This window comes from Helianthus annuus, chromosome 16 (assembly GCF_002127325.2).
Source record: "Helianthus annuus cultivar XRQ/B chromosome 16, HanXRQr2.0-SUNRISE, whole genome shotgun sequence".
In the NCBI taxonomy this organism is placed as follows: domain Eukaryota; kingdom Viridiplantae; phylum Streptophyta; class Magnoliopsida; order Asterales; family Asteraceae; genus Helianthus; species Helianthus annuus.
Genome location: NC_035448.2, coordinates 105,752,020 through 105,771,700, shown reverse-complemented (window position 1 = coordinate 105,771,700; position 19,681 = coordinate 105,752,020). Strand labels below are relative to the sequence as shown.

Below are 19,681 nucleotides of genomic sequence, written 5' to 3'. Positions count from 1 at the left end.
TCTACCTATGTCACTATAAGCGAAACCTCTATACTAAACACCTACAATCTCCTGTTTTCCCGTACAATGAGCCCTAATATAACATTCTAAGACTAAGACTTGATCCAAGACGAAATCAACAAATGTAGTGCACCAACATATAGTATAGCGAGCATCACTGCGTACTGTGTTTCCTTATAGTAACAACGATTTGTTAACGTTTCGAGATAGAGAAGCAATGCGTGTTGTGTGTGTCGATCGAAGTGAAAGTAAATTTCGAACAAGTTTCCAAAATTTTAAACATGTAACAGGTAAATACACATAAAACTCATAAAATTAACGAATCATCAGAGTCAGCAGTTGCGGGCTCAAAATCGAAACACATAAAAATCGAGAAGTAGATTGTCTGCGGCTATTAGACATTGACTACCCAAAGAGATTTGACTATTCTCAAGGATCTGTCGTACACATTTTGACCTTCAGGATAGGGCATCTACCTCAATTCTTGGGCATCCGGCGCACACCCCCCAGTCATATGGTGAGTTCAGGTCATTGGAGTCCGTCGAGACTTTGGTGAGAGTTTTGTGAAACCACGGACAAGCCGTCAAGGTTAGGGTTTCACCCCCAGCTTGACAATTTCCCCTTGGTTTTAGTAAAATAGAGGAGATTATTCATCAAAATATGGATTTCACTCCTGATTTGGTATAATTCTCCCCGTTTGTAAGTAAGAAAAATGCGGGTCGATTAGGCAAATTTTAGTGGAGAGTTTGCGGTTTTCACACCAAATCTCGACTAAATCGCTTCTTCATTACTGAAAATTCGAGTGCAGAAATAGTGTAGTATAGGCGAGAATGGCGAAGATTAGCAATAGGCTCACACAAAATCCCTAATGGACATGCATGAGTCGGTCTATTGGGTCCTAACTATAGACTAGGTTCCTAAGACATCGACCCGGACTAGGTCAAGTCTTGCCTAATTCCCTATAGATATGGCTCTGATACCAATCTGTCACACCCCAACCGATGGCGGAATCATCGGGGCGCGGCACTGAGTGAAACAGATTGTCCAGAAGTTTCCATAACAATTATCATTACCAATTAATTTAAATTAACATGTCCCATACCATGCCTCAAAAGGTAAATAAATTATTACAGACAAAATCCAGGCAAATAGTTCTATTCCGACAACTCAGATTTTACAAAACTGCCCAATTGTTTATCTGCTTCTAGAGACTCCAGTTTTCAGATCTACAGACAACTATTTGTTGGGCTCTAGAAGCTTATTCTAGCCTCGCTTTCCTAGCAGATAAGCATCCTAATTACCTGTCACATACGTTAAAATAAAAGTCAATACACGTAGTGTAAAGGCGAGTATACAAGTTTCATATAGAGTTTAAAATAGTTTACGCATAACCAGCACGTACATAGGGGAAAATGAAGCATGTTAATTATCGACACGGATCTATCAATACCAACGACTGCGGGTTGACTGCCCAAGGCAGTTCGCAATATATGATCACCACTGTAATCCATGCAAGTAATTGTCCTTAACAACCCCCGTATGAGCGGGCGCTGAGTCCAAACTATAGTACTATCATCGTTAAGGCAGGTAGACAGCATTCCATGTGTAAACATAACAACAAGCATTCATTAAGTCACGTAATACATGCGGTAACGGTTAGCGTTTAAAATAATGTGTAGTGTGTTCGATGTGATTTCGTATAAGTAACGTATGTAACACCCAAAAGTGCTTAAAGCAAAAAGGGATCGAGTATACTCACAGCGGTTGGATGGATTGAAGGGAGCGCTTGAGATTAAGGTTAGCCTGAACAGTTCGATAGTATAATGATAAGCAACGCGTAAAACGGAAATAGGTGTCGCTGGATCGGACAGCTGGTCGATCGGACGGTAGTCCGATCGGACGGCTGACCGTGCGGTTGACAGTCCGTTCGGACAGTTTTCCGGTCGGACGGAAGTCCGATCGGATGGCTGTTCGAGTGGATTGTTTCTTCCTTTGAGTAGGGTGGGTTTGTGTATGATGGTTGACTTTTGAAGTTTTCGTTGTAGTATTTGAAAACATTAAAGTATCTTTACCTTTCTGGTCGGTCAATCGGACGGTCGTTCAATCGGCCAGCAACCCGATCGGCTGGTACTTCAGTGAAGAACATATCCTCAGCAAGAGGTCACTCGATCGGACAGTAGTTCGATCGGGTGGCATTTCCCGTGCATTGAACATGTTGAAAAAAAAATCAATCAAGTATTTAAAGTCAAGTATCTCATGATCCGAAGAGTAATCCGATCGGACGAAAGTCCGATTGAACAACAGTTCGTTCAATACTCAATCTCCAAATAGGTTGATTAAGTGTGGGACCCATGTGCTAGCCGATCGGCTGGCCAGTCGTTCGGCTGTCTGTCCGTTCGGCTGGCTGTCCGTTTGGACAGCAGTCCGATCGGATAGTGCCTTGTCCTGGTTAGCCTGTTCGTCTAACACTTGGTTGTTTTGATTGTTTGTCGTTTTATCGAGGCGTTTTGGTAACGAGTTAAGCAACAGAAACCTCGTCATTACTTGGTCCTCCTGATCGGACAGGAATCACCCAACTCGATTAGTGAACTGTTCTAGACGGAGTTCTTGTTTAACCCGAAACCGATGAACCTCGTGGATAGGATCGAATCTTGGGCTAACGTGTCACGTCCCCCGACCCCATCCTGGACGGAATCGGGAGCCGCGAGCAGTCCAGTGGTACCGGTGAGTTATTTTGAAAAATATTGCAGCGGAAATTTATCAGGACCGTGAGTTAGGAAAAATATCAGAGTTTAGAAACACCGGATTTTATTTAAATAGATGGAATAAATTCCATTGTTACAAAGGTAGCTTTTAATAAAAACAATATTTCTTAATTTGATTTAATTAATAAAATAAGCCACTTCTTGAAGTCTTTTAGTGCCGAATCCAATCCTTACTCCAATCTACTGTAATTACCTGAAACGCGTTTTAAAAAGGTTTTGTCAGCGGGAAATACTGAGTGAATCATTCAGTTTACTAAAACGACTCGTTTGTTATAATTTACAGTATTAAGAGTTTTTACATATGTTTCTGATATCTACCAACTACCCACAGTATTTGTCACTCGACTCGTTTCGGTGACTGTGGTCATATCACCATTGGCTGCCCCAATGAATGACGTATATCACTTAATTTTAGGTTCGCCCACCTAAAGTGATAACAACAGTAGTAATGTGCACAATACCCCACATACCGGCTGTAATTTGGTGATTACATAAACTTAATCACTGTAATTATAATTCTGAAAATAATTTGGAGTATTGTAAAACAGTTGATAAAAAGAGAATGACTCACTTTATAAGCATGCAAGATTGAGTTAACAAGCTTCTTGATTCTACTTCTTCCGATAATTAAGAATGCACTTTATTATTCTGGATCTTCTGATGATTTAATAGTTTGTTTGATTGTGAGTGTGTAGTTGGGAGTATTTTTGGTAGTTAAACATATAGTTTAACAGAATGGAATACGTATTTGTGTATAACCCAAATCAAACCTTAACGGTAGTCACGAGATTCGAACCTTAACGAAATTCACAAAGTATAGTCTTGTTTAGACAGCATTTTGGCATCCGTTTTAACGAACTCACAAAATACAATACTTTGGCATCCGTTAGTTGGTTCATGAATCGATCGGACAGAACATCGCATCGGTGATTATTGGTTAGAACACCAACGTATAGAGAGAAGAAGAAAGAAATGAGCAAAGAAAAATGAATCCTAAGCTTCCTATTTATAGGTAGGAAATATGAAATTTCTAGGAACTTTCCCTTGTATTTCTAGGAAGTTTCCTATAGCTTTTCTAGGAAGTTACTTATATATCTTCTAGGAAGCTTCCTATCCACAGATATCTATCCTCTTACACCTTCCTAGCACCTTCCTTCGGTATTATCTATTATATATTTATATATATATTTCTATTTAGGTGATTAGTAGATCTTACTTAGCTTAATTAATCTTGCTTAACTCAATTAATCGTACTTAGCTTAATTAATCTAGTTTAGCTTAATTAATCCCATTTAATTAATACTAAACTTAATTAATAGATTAATTAACCTACTCAGTTAACCTACCTGCTAAGTTTATTTAATTATTAAGTTTACTTAGCTACTAAGTACTCTAGCAGCTCCTTGCTTACGAGTTCTAATTTCTAGACATAATGGAACGCGTATTAGTGTACTAACTCAATTCAACTTTAACGATAATCACGAGATAAAACCCTCACAACGATTTACAAGTGCAATACTTAACAATTCAGCGGATTCACAACGAATGACAGAGTATAGCCCGAGTTCGGACAGCACTCAAACATTCAAGTCGAAATCACGATGAATAACAAAGTATAACTCAATTTGAGCAGCACTTAGACAATCGTTGGATAGTTATAATCGATCGGATAAAGTATCGTACCAGTGATTAGAGTTATTACCCTAATAACGGGCAGAGTTTAGGGATTTAGAGGGTAAAATCCCGAGCTATTATTTACAAAAATAAAAGCTGACGGAAAGAAAAGAATTGAACAGCGATCGAGTTAATACCCGGTATTGTAGCAGCACCCCGCTACACTAATTAGTGATTTGTGTGTTGTAAAGTGAATAACTCGACGTCAATTTAGAAATTGAGCGTCGTTTGAACAGCAGAAATCGAATGCCAATGTCTGCTATTTATACATGAAAATTGACATGCTTACGGACCGTAAGCAGTATCCCTTACGGTCCGTAAGGGACACCTAATCACTATAGACTTGCCGCGTGTGGGACTAGCCTAGATGAGTCAACACTTTCGAAAATTTAGATTTTGACAACGTTTAATAGGGATAATCGTTAACTAGGGTTTATCCCCCCCTGAGTTTTAGGGCCCTGATCCTGATTCCGATTGTTCTGAAATTTTTAGGGTTTGTGCAGAATCACTTGGGTGTCTTAATTAGGGTTTCCTTATTGGATAATTATTATACTAAATATTAATTTTAGTGAGAGTTGTTACATCCTCCCCACCTTAATAAAAAATCTCGTCCTCGAGATTTGGACTATGATATTTTCTTTAGGTTTCTTCTTTTAATTAAGAAAAATAATGTATCGTGGAATGGAATCAAAAGATATTTTGAGGGGTATGGAAATTTAAAATAAAAATGATTTATAGAAACAATTGGATTCAATATTCGAAATGAACTTACTTTGATCAATTGAGGGAGATTCCGAATTGATAAATATCTATTTGTGAATGGGAGTATGGAAAATGATTTGTTAATGATTATCCGAAAATCAACATCGTTTACTTAAATGGCACTAGACAATAGAATTTAGTGTATCGTAATCTGAGTACATAATTGTACCAAGAATATGACAAATCAAACGAATGGCGTATGAATAGGGTTTATTATTAGCACAGGCTACAAATGTATATGGATACTGCAAGGTATTGTTATGATAAATTTACCGTTTTCGAAATTAACTGAGAGTTTTAAGGAAGCGAATCTAGATATTTCAAAAGATGAGACATTCCGATGAAATGATATAGTTTCCAAGGTGATTATGTTTAAGCCAAAAGATATATGATCTATAGATTTTTAGAATGAATGTGAAGAACTTTTTGGAATTAGTAAAATTCTTTGTCAGAAGAAAACTTACCTTGATTGGTACCTAAGGAAGACTTAAGATTGACTGGTTCAAAATGAAATGAAAACATGAAAATGATTCGTCAAATATTGAATTATGATATGAGAAAATCAATGTGCTGAGATGGGTGATTTGTAAGAATACATGAAAAGACAATAAAGTTAGTGTATTTTTGTCTTATAATTGTATTCAGATGATTTTAATCAAAATGTTTGATTAAAGATAGGTGATATTTTGATTTATTAAATTCCTTTTCCTTTTATGTTATCATAAGGTAGAATAATAAATAAATATAGATAGGTTTAAATATCAAAACCCGTGGTAATTTTGACAATATAATGATATATGTTTTATAAATTGGTTTACCCAATATTCTTAGAACTTACGATTATTATTTTTAAAATCAAGTATGTTTAACTGTAAGATTTTATAATAGGGTATTTGAAATCATAAAAGTAAAATAATAAATGTTTATTTTAATATCAAGCATACTTAAATATTGGCTTGCGTAAATAACATTTGATGTTTTAATATATATATAAAAGAATATTTCTATAAGTATTTAATGGTTGTGAAATATTAATCAAGATGAACATTTATTTATAATATGTCTTGTTCATAAATGCTTAGACAATTATTTAGATAATTTTATTCGTCCCTTTAATTGTTTTTATGAAAATATGTTTTCTCTTTACAGTACGAAGTATATATATTTCTATATATATAATATAAAAATATTTTTACATATAATTGAAATTTATTAAATAAGTATGATGACTTAATTTATATATATTAAATAGTTATTATCATGGTTGGATATTGGTTAGTGCTGCCTTGTTTAAGCATAGGTGGCCAGTCCATGCCTAACTAAGGCTAGGCTACCCAATACCTGTCCTTGACAATAATCTTAAAAATAATATTAACACCATTATTATTAATATTTTATTACAAATATTAATTAAAAATAATAATAATAATAACTAGTCATAAATGTAAACGAGATTAGCGCAATCTTCAAATTTGTGAAAAAGTCACTATAAGGTGATCGTGATGTAAAGAAAATGATTTAATGAAGTTGAAGACCAACAAGCATGTTATAGTTCAAGAGAATTGAAGTGCTGGTTGGGATTATTTTGAATATGATGGCTTCAATTCATCATATGGGACCTTGAATGGAATATGTTTTGTGAGCAAGTTAACTGATTTTGAATATAACGAGTTTTGAATAAGAAAGTTCAAACATGATCACAACAGAAATCATGTATACTCTTCAAAAGAAAATCGAGTTTTTCAAGAAATTCATTGATTCGATATTAAAGAGTCATCGCTTTGTAAAAACGCGGTTTACAATGAAAAGATCAAGTATAGCGAAATGATATTTGAGCTTTTGATAAAACAACAAATTGGAATGATGCCCTCTTATGGTCTTCATAATTCAAATGAACCACATGCGTAACAAACAGTGCATGTGTAGCGTGTGGATTTATCAAGAAATGAAATGAATCAATATTTCCTACTATGAAAGAAATCTTTATGGTATGATTATCATTAAAAGAAGTAGAAACACGAAAGTCAACTTATTTATAGGCAGAAGTCAGAATTGCAACGAAAGAAATATAAGAACTTTATCTGAAATCTCGTGTGACAACCTTTGTTAAGTGACATTACCAAGGAATGTCGAATGAAATGAAATGAAATAGGGGATTTGCAAAGGTAGATGACTTCTTTTGTAGTGCCAATAATTATGACTATAATTAGACTGTGCACCGATGGTTGTGAAATATTGTTCCAACGTACCTCAGCGATATTGTGATCGTTTGTAAGATCATGTGGCAAAGTGCCGCTTTTTTTTATTAGGAGTTCTTTTACTAACGGAATTAGTATTGGTGTCATCGTGCCTAATTTATATTTTCCAAAGGTCTTGCCTTGGAAGTCATGTGTGATAAACTTCGACGTCCGTGGATATATATAATTTAAGTTTTATGTGTTTTCTTGTGCATTAGCACAACTTTAGATGTTTCTTACTTGCGTTAATAATTTATGATAACGTAGTGGTAATTCTTATATTTTTGATGGTGTTCTAATTTATAGAGTTTTTATTTTGTCACACGAACTACGAGACAAATGATCAAACGAAATAATGTTTGATATCGGAAAAGAGATTCCTAATAAAGAAATCTAGACACATATGCTTGTGTTTTATTCCTAATCGACTTTTGGAATTCCTTATAGATATACATATCTATATAATTATATATTTCACATGCTGTAATATACATACCTTCTATAAGATCAATGTATTTAGCAGATTCATATTTCCAAAAACAAGTCAAATATCTGGTCATGATTTTATTTAGGGAAATCTTGTCACTGATTTGACATATTATTTACCCCGTCTTATCCGGTTCGCGCCGGAGAGGTAACTTCAGTATATCCAGACAAGCTGGAGAGTCTGCTACTCTATACCCAGTTTTGCCGAAGAAAATTTTCTATTTCCCATAAATAGTATCTTTTCAAGATTTTTAAAAGTGCCTCTTTTATTAGGACTTTTATCCAGAATCAAGGAAATTTGTATTTCCCTAACATATCTTATTCTCGACCAAATAATATCAATAAGCAAGAAGCAATTACGTGCTATTGCCTGCTAATCGTCATTTTTATGGAATACCAATATCCATTACATTGTACTTATATAAGTAATTTACCTTAAAGTTTATTTAAGGCAAAATTCTTAAGTTCAAGTCTAAATATCATCCGGAGTGCTATCAGATAATATTAAGTTTCTAATTCTCTGTTTAAATTTAGGTATTATTATAACACCTAATTGCGTAAACAAGTAGCTTAGCTTATACTAAGGCATCTTTTCTTATGTTCAAGTCTAACTGCTATCAGCTGTGCTACCATTTAACAGTAATCTCCTAACTCTTTTTATTTAAGCTTAAGTATTATTATCACAACACTTATAGGCTTAAAGCAGTGGCTCTGATACCACCTTCTGTCACGTCCCCCGACCCCATCCTGGACGGAATCGGGAGCCGCGAGCAGTCCAGTGGTACCTGTGAGTTATTTTGAAAAATATTGCAGCGGAAATTTTATCAGGACCGTGAGTTAGGAAAAATATCAGAGTTTAGAAACACCAGATTTTATTTAAATAGATGGAATAAATTCCATTGTTACAAAGGTAGCTTTTAATAAAAACAACATTTCTTAATTTGATTTAATTAATAAAATAAGCCACTTCTTGAAGTCTTTTAGTGCCGGATCCAATCCTTACTCCAATCTACTGTAATTACCTGAAACGCGTTTTAAAAAGGTTTTGTCAGCGGGAAATACTGAGTGAATCATTCAGTTTACTAAAACGACTCGTTTGTTATAATTTACAGTATTAAGAGTTTTTACATATGTTTCTGATATCTACCAACTACCCACAGTATTTGTCACTCGACTCGTTTCGGTGACTGTGGTCATATCACCATTGGCTGCCCCAATGAATGACGTATATCACTTAATTTTAGGTTCGCCCACCTAAAGTGATAACAACAGTAGTAATGTGCACAATACCCCACATACCGGCTGTAATTTGGTGATTACATAAACTTAATCACTGTAATTATAATTCTGAAAATAATTTGGAGTATTGTAAAACAGTTGATAAAAAGAGAATGACTCACTTTATAAGCATGCAAGATTGAGTTAACAAGCTTCTTGATTCTACTTCTTCCGATAATTAAGAATGCACTTTATTATTCTGGATCTTCTGATGATTTAATAGTTTGTTTGATTGTGAGTGTGTAGTTGGGAGTATTTTTGGTAGTTAAACATATAGTTTAACAGAATGGAATACGTATTTGTGTATAACCCAAATCAAACCTTAACGGTAGTCACGAGATTCGAACCTTAACGAAATTCACAAAGTATAGTCTTGTTTAGACAGCATTTTGGCATCCGTTTTAACGAACTCACAAAATACAATACTTTGGCATCCGTTAGTTGGTTCATGAATCGATCGGACAGAACATCGCATCGGTGATTATTGGTTAGAACACCAACGTATAGAGAGAAGAAGAAAGAAATGAGCAAAGAAAAATGAATCCTAAGCTTCCTATTTATAGGTAGGAAATATGAAATTTCTAGGAAGTTTCCCTTGTATTTCTAGGAAGTTTCCTATAGCTTTTCTAGGAAGTTACTTATATATCTTCTAGGAAGCTTCCTATCCACAGATATCTATCCTCTTACACCTTCCTAGCACCTTCCTTCGGTATTATCTATTATATATTTATATATATATATTTCTATTTAGGTGATTAGTAGATCTTACTTAGCTTAATTAATCTTGCTTAACTCAATTAATCGTACTTAGCTTAATTAATCTAGTTTAGCTTAATTAATCCCATTTAATTAATACTAAACTTAATTAATAGATTAATTAACCTACTCAGTTAACCTAGCTGCTAAGTTTATTTAATTATTAAGTTTACTTAGCTACTAAGTACTCTAGCAGCTCCTTGCTTACGAGTTCTAATTTCTAGACATAATGGAACGCGTATTAGTGTACTAACTCAATTCAACTTTAACGATAATCACGAGATAAAACCCTCACAACGATTTACAAGTGCAATACTTAACAATTCAACGGATTCACAACGAATGACAGAGTATAGCCCGAGTTCGGACAGCACTCAAACATTCAAGTCGAAATCACGATGAATAACAAAGTATAACTCAATTTGAGCAGCACTTAGACAATCGTTGGATAGTTATAATCGATCGGATAAAGTATCGTACCAGTGATTAGAGTTATTACCCTAATAACGGGCAGAGTTTAGGGATTTAGAGGGTAAAATCCCGAGCTATTATTTACAAAAATAAAAGCTGACGGAAAGAAAAGAATTGAACAGCGATCGAGTTAATACCCGGTATTGTAGCAGCACCCCGCTACACTAATTAGTGATTTGTGTGTTGTAAAGTGAATAACTCGACGTCAATTTAGAAATTGAGCGTCGTTTGAACAGCAGAAATCGAATGCCAATGTCTGCTATTTATACATGAAAATTGACATGCTTACGGACCGTAAGCAGTATCCCTTACGGTCCGTAAGGGACACCTAATCACTATAGACTTTCCGCGTGTGGGACTAGCCTAGATGAGTCAACACTTTCGAAAATTTAGATTTTGACAACGTTTAATAGGGATAATCGTTAACTAGGGTTTACCCCCCCCCCCTGAACTTTAGGGGCCCTGATCCTGATTCCGATTGTTCTGAAATTTTTAGGGTTTGTGCAGAATCACTTGGGTGTCTTAATTAGGGTTTCCTTATTGGATAATTATTATACTAAATATTAATTTTAGTGAGAGTTGTTACATAACGTAACCACAGATCGGGTAGTAAGTCGACACAAGTCCCGATTCTATCGGTTTTGAGTGTTTTGAGTGTAAAAGAGTTGAAAGAAAGTTAGAAAACCATCTTTTAATCCTTTTCTTAGTGAAAATGTTTATATCTATGAAGGATCTTTGATAGTTTATATGGAAATCGGTTAGATTCAAGTTGTTCTTGAAGGATTGAGGCCAAAACATGAAGTTCTTGAAGAACACCAAGATGACGTCATCATAAAACACTCGAATCTTGGTGATTTCACAGTTAAAAGTTAAAATCTAAAAGATAGAAAGGTGTAGGAGTGCGTGTAGATCAAGAAAGTACAAGATTTAGAGCGAGATCTTACCGGAATCACGAGAAATCTGAGAAAAGGTGAAGAACACGAGCTGGTCGGTCAGAGGGTTTCCAAAAGTGGAAATGATGACAATGACAGGGGTATTTATAGGCTTCCAAATGAGGAAAGTGTTGGCCGATCGGCCAGGCAGCTCAATCGGAAAGCCTGTCCGATCGGACAGCTGGTCGATCGGCTGGTAGCCAGATCGATCAGTTGCCTGATTCGAGTGTTCGGTGCGACGATTTTTGATATTTCGATTTCGATTGCGATTGCGCATCGCTCGCAATAGGGTTTCCTATTCAAATTACTTTTAATCCCAACCACTCATATCGCGCGCTGTCTCTTCTCCACTAATTATCACACTATATCTACATACAATCATCCTTGTTCGTATTCGGTTTGCGAGTTTGATTCGATTGAGATTGAGTTCGATTGCGTTTCGATTGATTACCACACATACATAAATAGACATGCACAAGTAACACATAAGGCACACACACACGTATAATAATCACCAAAATGCGTATTTCGAGTTGCGAGTGCGATGTTTGATTAGATTAGTTTGATTAGCGTTTAGTTGACTTTATCGCATTGTTACTTCCTATTATTCACAGTCATAAAGCGATTCGTAGCGATAAATATTCGATTACTGCGAGTTTAATGATTACTCTAACGTAAAACACCAAAATGGACTAACTACATTCAAAGAAGTTAAAACAGGAGTTGAGCGAGGAGAGATGGTTTGCAATTAGCAGTCTTTTCTCCCTTTGACTTCAATCTTGACTTTGACTTTGACTTTCGAAACACGGGGTGTTACAGCCTCCCCTTGTTTAGGGAATTTCGTCCCGAAATTTAAGCTGGAAGTTGGATAACACCGTGAATCACCTTGGAGAACTTTCTCTCTCTAGACTTTCACTCTCTAGAACAAGCTTCTCTAAATAACTGCGGGTATTTCGCCTTCATGTCACTTTCGAGTTCCCAAGTGAACTTTGCGCCTCGTTTGCCTTCCCATCGGACCTTCACAATAGGAATGCGCGAGCGTCTGAGCTGCTTGGTTTGGCGATCCATGATTTCGACAGGCTTCTCCACGAAGTGTAGTGTTTCGTTTATTTGGAGGTCGTCGAGAGGTACAATTAAATCATGCTCAGCCAGGCATTTTCGGAGGTTCGACACATGGAAAGTCGGGTGGACATTACTAAGTTCCTCCTGTAGTTCGAGTCTGTAGGCGACTTTTTCGATCCTTTCCAGAATCTTAAAAGGTCCAACATATCGAGGCGCTAGTTTCCCTTTCTTGCCGAATCTGACCACACCCTTCCAAGGTGATACCTTTAGGAGTACGTAGTCGCCAACGTCAAATTCAAGGGGCGTGCATCGTCTATCGGCGTAACTTTTCTGTCTACTTCGAGCTTTCAACAAGTTGTCTCAAATTTGGAGGACTTTGTCAGTCGTTTCTTGCAATAGCTCCGGACCGGTTAATTGCGAGTGACCGGTTAATTGCGAGGTCTTAGGATGCACTTTGTTTGCAACAAGTAATTTGTTGTATGTTTGGAGTAAGCAATGGCCCAAGTTACGTATACAACATGGTTGTTTTTTTTATATACCCAATTTAGAAACCGATCAGGTGGACCGAGAGGTGGCGTTTTTAACCCATGTTATTGTGAACGGGTTGATTCAGGTTTTTTTTTCATGGTTAAAATTTGGAAAAATAACATAAATGGAAAAGTTCGAACATCAAGAAAGTTGTGTAAAGTGTAGAACTCTTATTAGACCATTCAATTCAAAAGAACACATAATATTGAAACAATGTAATCTTTATAATATAATCATATGTAAAATGGTATAGATCTAACATGAACTTACAAACACACCAGATATAATGACAAAACGGTGACAAAATCTTTATTATTTTACCAAACCAAAAAACCCCAACCAGAAACCCTAGATCTCAAACTTATGAGATCTTAATGATACAAAGTACAAGTTCAACAGATTTGAGAAATCTGTTGAATCACAAACAGAATACAAACAAAATAAAGGATACAGAAACTGAGATCAACACGATCTCTAATATAGAAAACAATCTCAACATTGAGATCAACCAACGAAGAAGATGAACTGGGATGAACTGGTACAGAGAGAATATAGTGAAACCCTAAGAAATATCTCGAACAACTAAGATAATCTTCTCTCTCATATGATATATAGCTGAGATCCAAACATCTTTAGATGAGCCCCTTTGTCATTCATGAACATTACACATAAACCCCTGAAGTTACACTTTAGTCCCTGAGCCCATAACAATATATCAACAGCTGTAACAACTTTAACAATAGTATCAGCCCAATAACCATAGCCCAATAATAACAAGTTTGTAATATGAATTATTTATAGAACCTCTTATTTTAACATCCCCCCATAATTCATATGGCAAACATGTCAAATAAACCCAATTTTTCACACAATACATTGTGTTGAGCAACACTTAGGCCTTTAGTAAAAATGTCTGCTATCTGATCATCAGAAGCAATTTTCTATGGGTCAATAATGCCACTTGCAATTTTTTCTCTCAAAAAATGCAAGTCTAGCTCAAAGTGTTTTGTTCTTTCATGGAAGACAGGATTTAGAGAAATAGAAATAGCAGATTTGCTATCACAAAATAGTGTTATAGGCAAAGTACAACTTATATTTAGTTCAGACAAAATGTTCTTAATCCACATTATCTCACAAGTAGCCGAGCACATTGCCTTGTACTCAGCCTCAGCAGTAGATCTCGAAACAAAACCTTGTTTCTTGTTTTTCCAAGATACAAGAGTACCTCCAAGAAATACTCCAAAACCAGTGACTGATTTTCTAGTCATAGTACACTTTGCCCAATCCGAATCAACAAATACTAACAAATCAAAATTACCTGTTTTCCTGAACATAACACCCCTACCTGGACTTTGCTTTAAGTATCCTAACAATCTTAAAGCAATATCTAGATGTGACTGACAAGGTTTGTGCATATATTGACTCAAGAACTGTACAGCATAACTTATATCTGGGCGAGTTAAAGACAAGTATATCAACTTACCAATTAACTTTTGAAAACCATTCACATTTTCTTAAAACCTTTTATCTTTGTCAGTTTTACTAGTAATAACATGGGACTGTTCAATTGGTGTACCAACAGGTTTGCACCCTAGGTACCCAAACTCATTGAGAAGTTCTAGACAATACTTCCTTTGGGACAAACATATTGACCCATCGGAATACAAAACTTCTATACCAAGAAAATACTTAAGTATACCTAAGTCTTTAATTTTAAAACTTTCACTTAAACTTCTTTTAACTCTTGTGATTTCAGAAGAATTATTCCCAGTAATCACAATATCATCAACATAGACTAACAAAACAACTAACACATCACTTTTACACAAAACAAACAAAGAATGATCACATAAACTTTGAACAAAGCCCATATTAAGCAACACAGAAGTTAATTTCTCATTCCATTTCCTAGGGGCTTGTTTAAGTCCATAAAGAGACTTAACAAGCTTACATACTTTATTTTTCTCATTATCAAAGTAGCCCTGAGGTAGGGTCATATAAACATCTTCAGACAAAGTACCATACAGAAATGCATTATTTACATCAAGCTGATATAATGGCCAACCTTTATTTACTGCAAGTTTTAAAATAATTCTAACAGTAACCATTTTAACCACATGTGAAAAAGTTTCACCAAAATCAATACCCTCTCTTTGATTAAATCCTTTAGCAACTAACCTAGCTTTATACCTTTCTACTTCACCATTTGCTTTATATTTTATTTTATATACCCATTTACACCCAATGGGCTTTCTACCTTTTGGCATATCTACAATTTTCCAAGTATTATTCCTATAAAGAGCTTCCATTTCACTATTCATTGCTTCTATCCATCTAGGATCTTTAACAGCCTCAACATATGTACTAGGCTCAATAGACTTATTCAAAGAAGCAATCAAACAAAAATTATCAACAGACAAATTAGAATAGTTAACAACTTTCTCAATGCCATACTTAGACCTTTCCTTCAACAACAAACTCATCAAATCTTTTTGGAAATAACACTTTTTCTAGAAGATTTCCTAACAGACTGTCCCTCAGATAGGTTGGTCTCATCATGTGATCCTACAGTGTCCTCTGCCCCGCCATTGTTACCCGAGCTACTACTACCTAACTGCCCACTTTCAGGTTGACCACTCTCAACATTTTAGGCAGTGGCAGATGTAAAGGGTGACACTGGCTGCTGATCATCACTGTAGTGATCCTGAGCACCAGTTGTACCCTCTTCATCATCGGGAACTGTTGGAACTTCAGATGAGATTGTTTCAGTAAAATCAAAAAAATTTACATGATTTAAATCAGTTTTATTTAACAATTCTTGATTATTACTCAGATTTGACTTAAAAGGGTACACATTCTCATAAAACTTCACATCTCTAGAAAAAACACTTTTCTATTTTCTAAACTTAGTATTTTGTACCCCTTTTTTACATTGGAATAACCAATAAGAACACACTTATCAGTTTCAGACAAAATAGTACTAAAACAAAGACATCCAAAGTTCCTTAAATGATTTAATGAGGGCTTAAAACCATAAACAACCTCATAAGGACTCCTACCACTTAACACAGAAGAGGGCAATCTGTTGATTAAGTAAACAATAGTTAAAATACAATCAGACCAGTATTTAAGAGGTAAATTACTCTGAAACATTAAAGCTCTAGTTGTGTTTAAGAGATGTCTTTGTTTCCTCTCCACCACACCATTTTGTTGTGGTGTATAGGAACAAGATGTTTGATGCAATATACCTTTATTTTTACAAAACAGACTCATTTGATTGTTTACAAACTCGGTTCCATTATCACTTCTAATAATTTTTATCTTTTTCTCAAACTGAGTTAGAATGAGTTCATAAAAGGTACACAGATTTTCAAACACTTCAGTTTTACTTGACAACAAGTAACACCAAACAGTTCTTGAAAAATCATCTACTATGGTTAAAAAAATATTTGAACCCCTCATAACTAGTTACTTTGTATGGACCCCATAAATCTAGATGAATTAGCTCTCCTATAGCTTTTGTTTTATGCTCACTTAGAGGAAAAGGAACCCTAACTTGTTTAGCCCTATGGCAAACATCACAAGGTCCATGTTCAATACTTTTAACATCAAAACTCTCTTTTAACACAGTTAGAACATGGTCAGATGGATGGCCTAATCTGATATGCCATAAATTAGATTTAACAAAACTATTATAGCAAACATTCACAGAATTACCATCTTTACCTACAAAATATAGACCACTATCTTGACTGCCAGTCACCAGGATTTTTCTTGATTTGGAATCCTGTAAGACACAACTGTTTTCATTAAACACCACACTAATGTTGTTATCTTTGGCTAATCTATGAACAGACAGAAGATTGACATGATACCCTGGGACATAAAACACATCTTTTAAGATAATATTATTCATTAGTTTGATGTTACCAATTTTTAAAACCTTAACACTAGTTCCATTTGGATGACCAACTTTAAGATCAAATTCAGAAACATCAACTATATTAAACATGTCTTTATCACTATTCAACATGTATTGACTTGCCCCAGAATCAACAATCCAACTAAAAACACCTCCAAAGAACATAGAACTAGAAGAACTAACACAATTATTAACAGTATAGGACTCACCTCCTACACTTGTTGATTCCACATCAGAAGTAGACACATTAGCAATTTTTTCACCAACTAAACTTAACAACTTTGCTATCTGCTCAGATGTAAAAGGCAAACCAGAAGTAGACGTACTAGCAGAAGACCCAACAGTAGCATTTGACTTACCAGTTAATGTAGTTTTACCAGATATAGTATTAGATCTTCTTTTAAAATTTGGAGGATAACCAATTAACTCAAAACATCTATCAACAGTGTGACCTATCATATTGCAGTGTGTACATTTTAAACTAGGATTAGGTCCTCTTTGATTAGGTTCTTTCCTTTTAGACTCATAAGACTGATTTGACTTAGATACAAAAGATACATTCTGACTTTTGACCCACTACTGGACATCCTATGTGATTCCTCCCTAGAAACCACAGAAAAAGCAACCTTGACAGATGGAAATACTTCTCTGGTTAACAGATTTGTTCTTACTGGTTGATAAACATCATCTAATCCCATAAGAAATTGCATTAACTTGATTAACATTGAAAAATCATTATAGTCTTTAGCTGCCTTACAAGAACATGTGGGCAGTTTGAGCGTTTCCACATAGTGGTCAGTTTATTATAATAGTCTGCCACAGTTGAACCATTTTGAGAGATAGAATTTATTTTTTTATATAAAACATAAACCACAAAACCATCTATCTTGTCATAGGTTTCTTTTAAATCCTCCCAAACCTCTGAAGCAAGTGTAGAAAAAACTTGACTTAAAAACAGTTCCTCAGATACAGAATTCAAAAGCCAAGTTAACACCACAGAGTTACATCTATCCCACTGACTAGCAAATACTTGATCCTCAGTGGATCTTTCACATTTTTCATTAACAAAACCAAATTTATTCTTGGCTTCTAAAGTCAATTTCATAGAAGTAGACCATACAGAATAAATGGCTTCAATTTTACTAATGCTCATGAATCTTAATGAATTCGTGAGGGGTTCTGAAAGCAGGTCCTACAATTCATGCAATATACAATTATACTACCACTAATTGTGGAAAAAATGGCTTCAATTTTACTAATGCTCATGAATCTTAATCCTTGCATGTTGACCAAATATCCAAAGGACTCATGTTGACCAAATATCCAAAGGACTTCATGAATGCTACTTCCGTTACTTTTTTGGCTGCTATTATTCAAAAGTGGGCACTTGAATTTTTTATAGTAATGAATTACTTCGGAATCATACATTCTTAAAACCTACTTAATGGTCTTTTCAGTATTTTTTTATCTATAATCTCTGGTATCACACACACACACATATATACGACAGGGATGTTGAACACAAAACCAATTTTTAAATAACAATGAGTACTGAATGAGCACTTATATATCTATTGCTCCACATAAGACGGCTTTCATACTGCCTGACTTTTCCTCTCCCATTACATGCAACTACTTCCATGCATTATGGACAAGTGCTTATGCGGTTTCCGTAGCTCTCTACTCAATATACTTCACACATATGATATTAATCTTGTTTCTAAAAGTTTTGTTAATATTTGTGTACAATCTGAAATTTATTTATCATCTTTTAAACCATGCAGAGGATGAAAGAATTGCGAGCTGATGAAGCTAAGGAGAAAATGCTTGGATTAAGCATAGAAGCAGGTGGTTGTTCAGGCTTTCAATACAATTTTGCACTTGAAAAAAATCCTAACAATGACGACAGGTTTGCAAATCAAGATTTATGTTAGGAGTTATGTATGATGACCACAATATTATATAAGAAATTAACAAGTATTTGTTTGAATTTGTATAGGATTTTTGAGCGTGACGGTGTTAATTGGCGGTTGACACAATATCATTAGGTTTTGTAAAAGGCGCAGCGGTTGATTATGTTGAAGAGCTAATTTTTTTTTTTTTTTTTTTTTTGGAGAACATGATCTATACACTTCCAGGTGTCTAGTACACTAATAGTTTCCAAGTCTTGGCAGACTATATGATCAACAAGTTTTATGTGTTTTACTTAAAAATTAGTTGGTTTCGGTTACAAAATCTTGGTTGAGTGATGAACTTCTGAAGTGTCGGTTTCAACCATTTAGTGAAAACGAATCGAACTGTATCAGGTTTTGATGATGACAGACTAAAAGAAACGCTATACAAGAAACGGGTCAAACAAGTCAAAATGATCTTTTTTTTAATAAATGTATAGGTATCGGTACTGGGTCAAACCCGACCCATTATAATTTAAAACTATAAAAAAAGCAAATAATTGTAAACATATTTTGGGAGGCTTAAAAGGCTGCATATAAATATTTAGAGAAACGTGTAAAATATGTTATTGTTGTTAGCCAGAAACAAATATTCCATAAGAAGCAGAGCATGCTAGGTAGAGTTTAAGGTCTAACCTGTTATGTTAGTTAGGTTTGAAAGGTGATCCAGACCTAATACACATACCCCCATCTTTACGGATTCTAACTACATTACCAACCTCACATCACCCATCACTATTTATATTCTTCAATATTTTTATATACCTAAGACAGAATATTATAAAAATGTTTTATTATGGAAGAAAAGAGAGACGGTCAAATTTTTATTAATACAAACCTTGTGTTTTATGTTTTT

The 19,681-nt window shown here is 34.9% G+C and overlaps 1 pseudogene; it reads left to right on the top strand.

Annotated features, from left to right (window-relative positions):
• The first annotated feature begins 18,527 nt into the window (after positions 1-18,527).
• LOC118488369 lies at positions 18,528-19,094 on the top strand (annotated as a pseudogene).
• Positions 19,095-19,681: the final 587 nt, after the last annotated feature.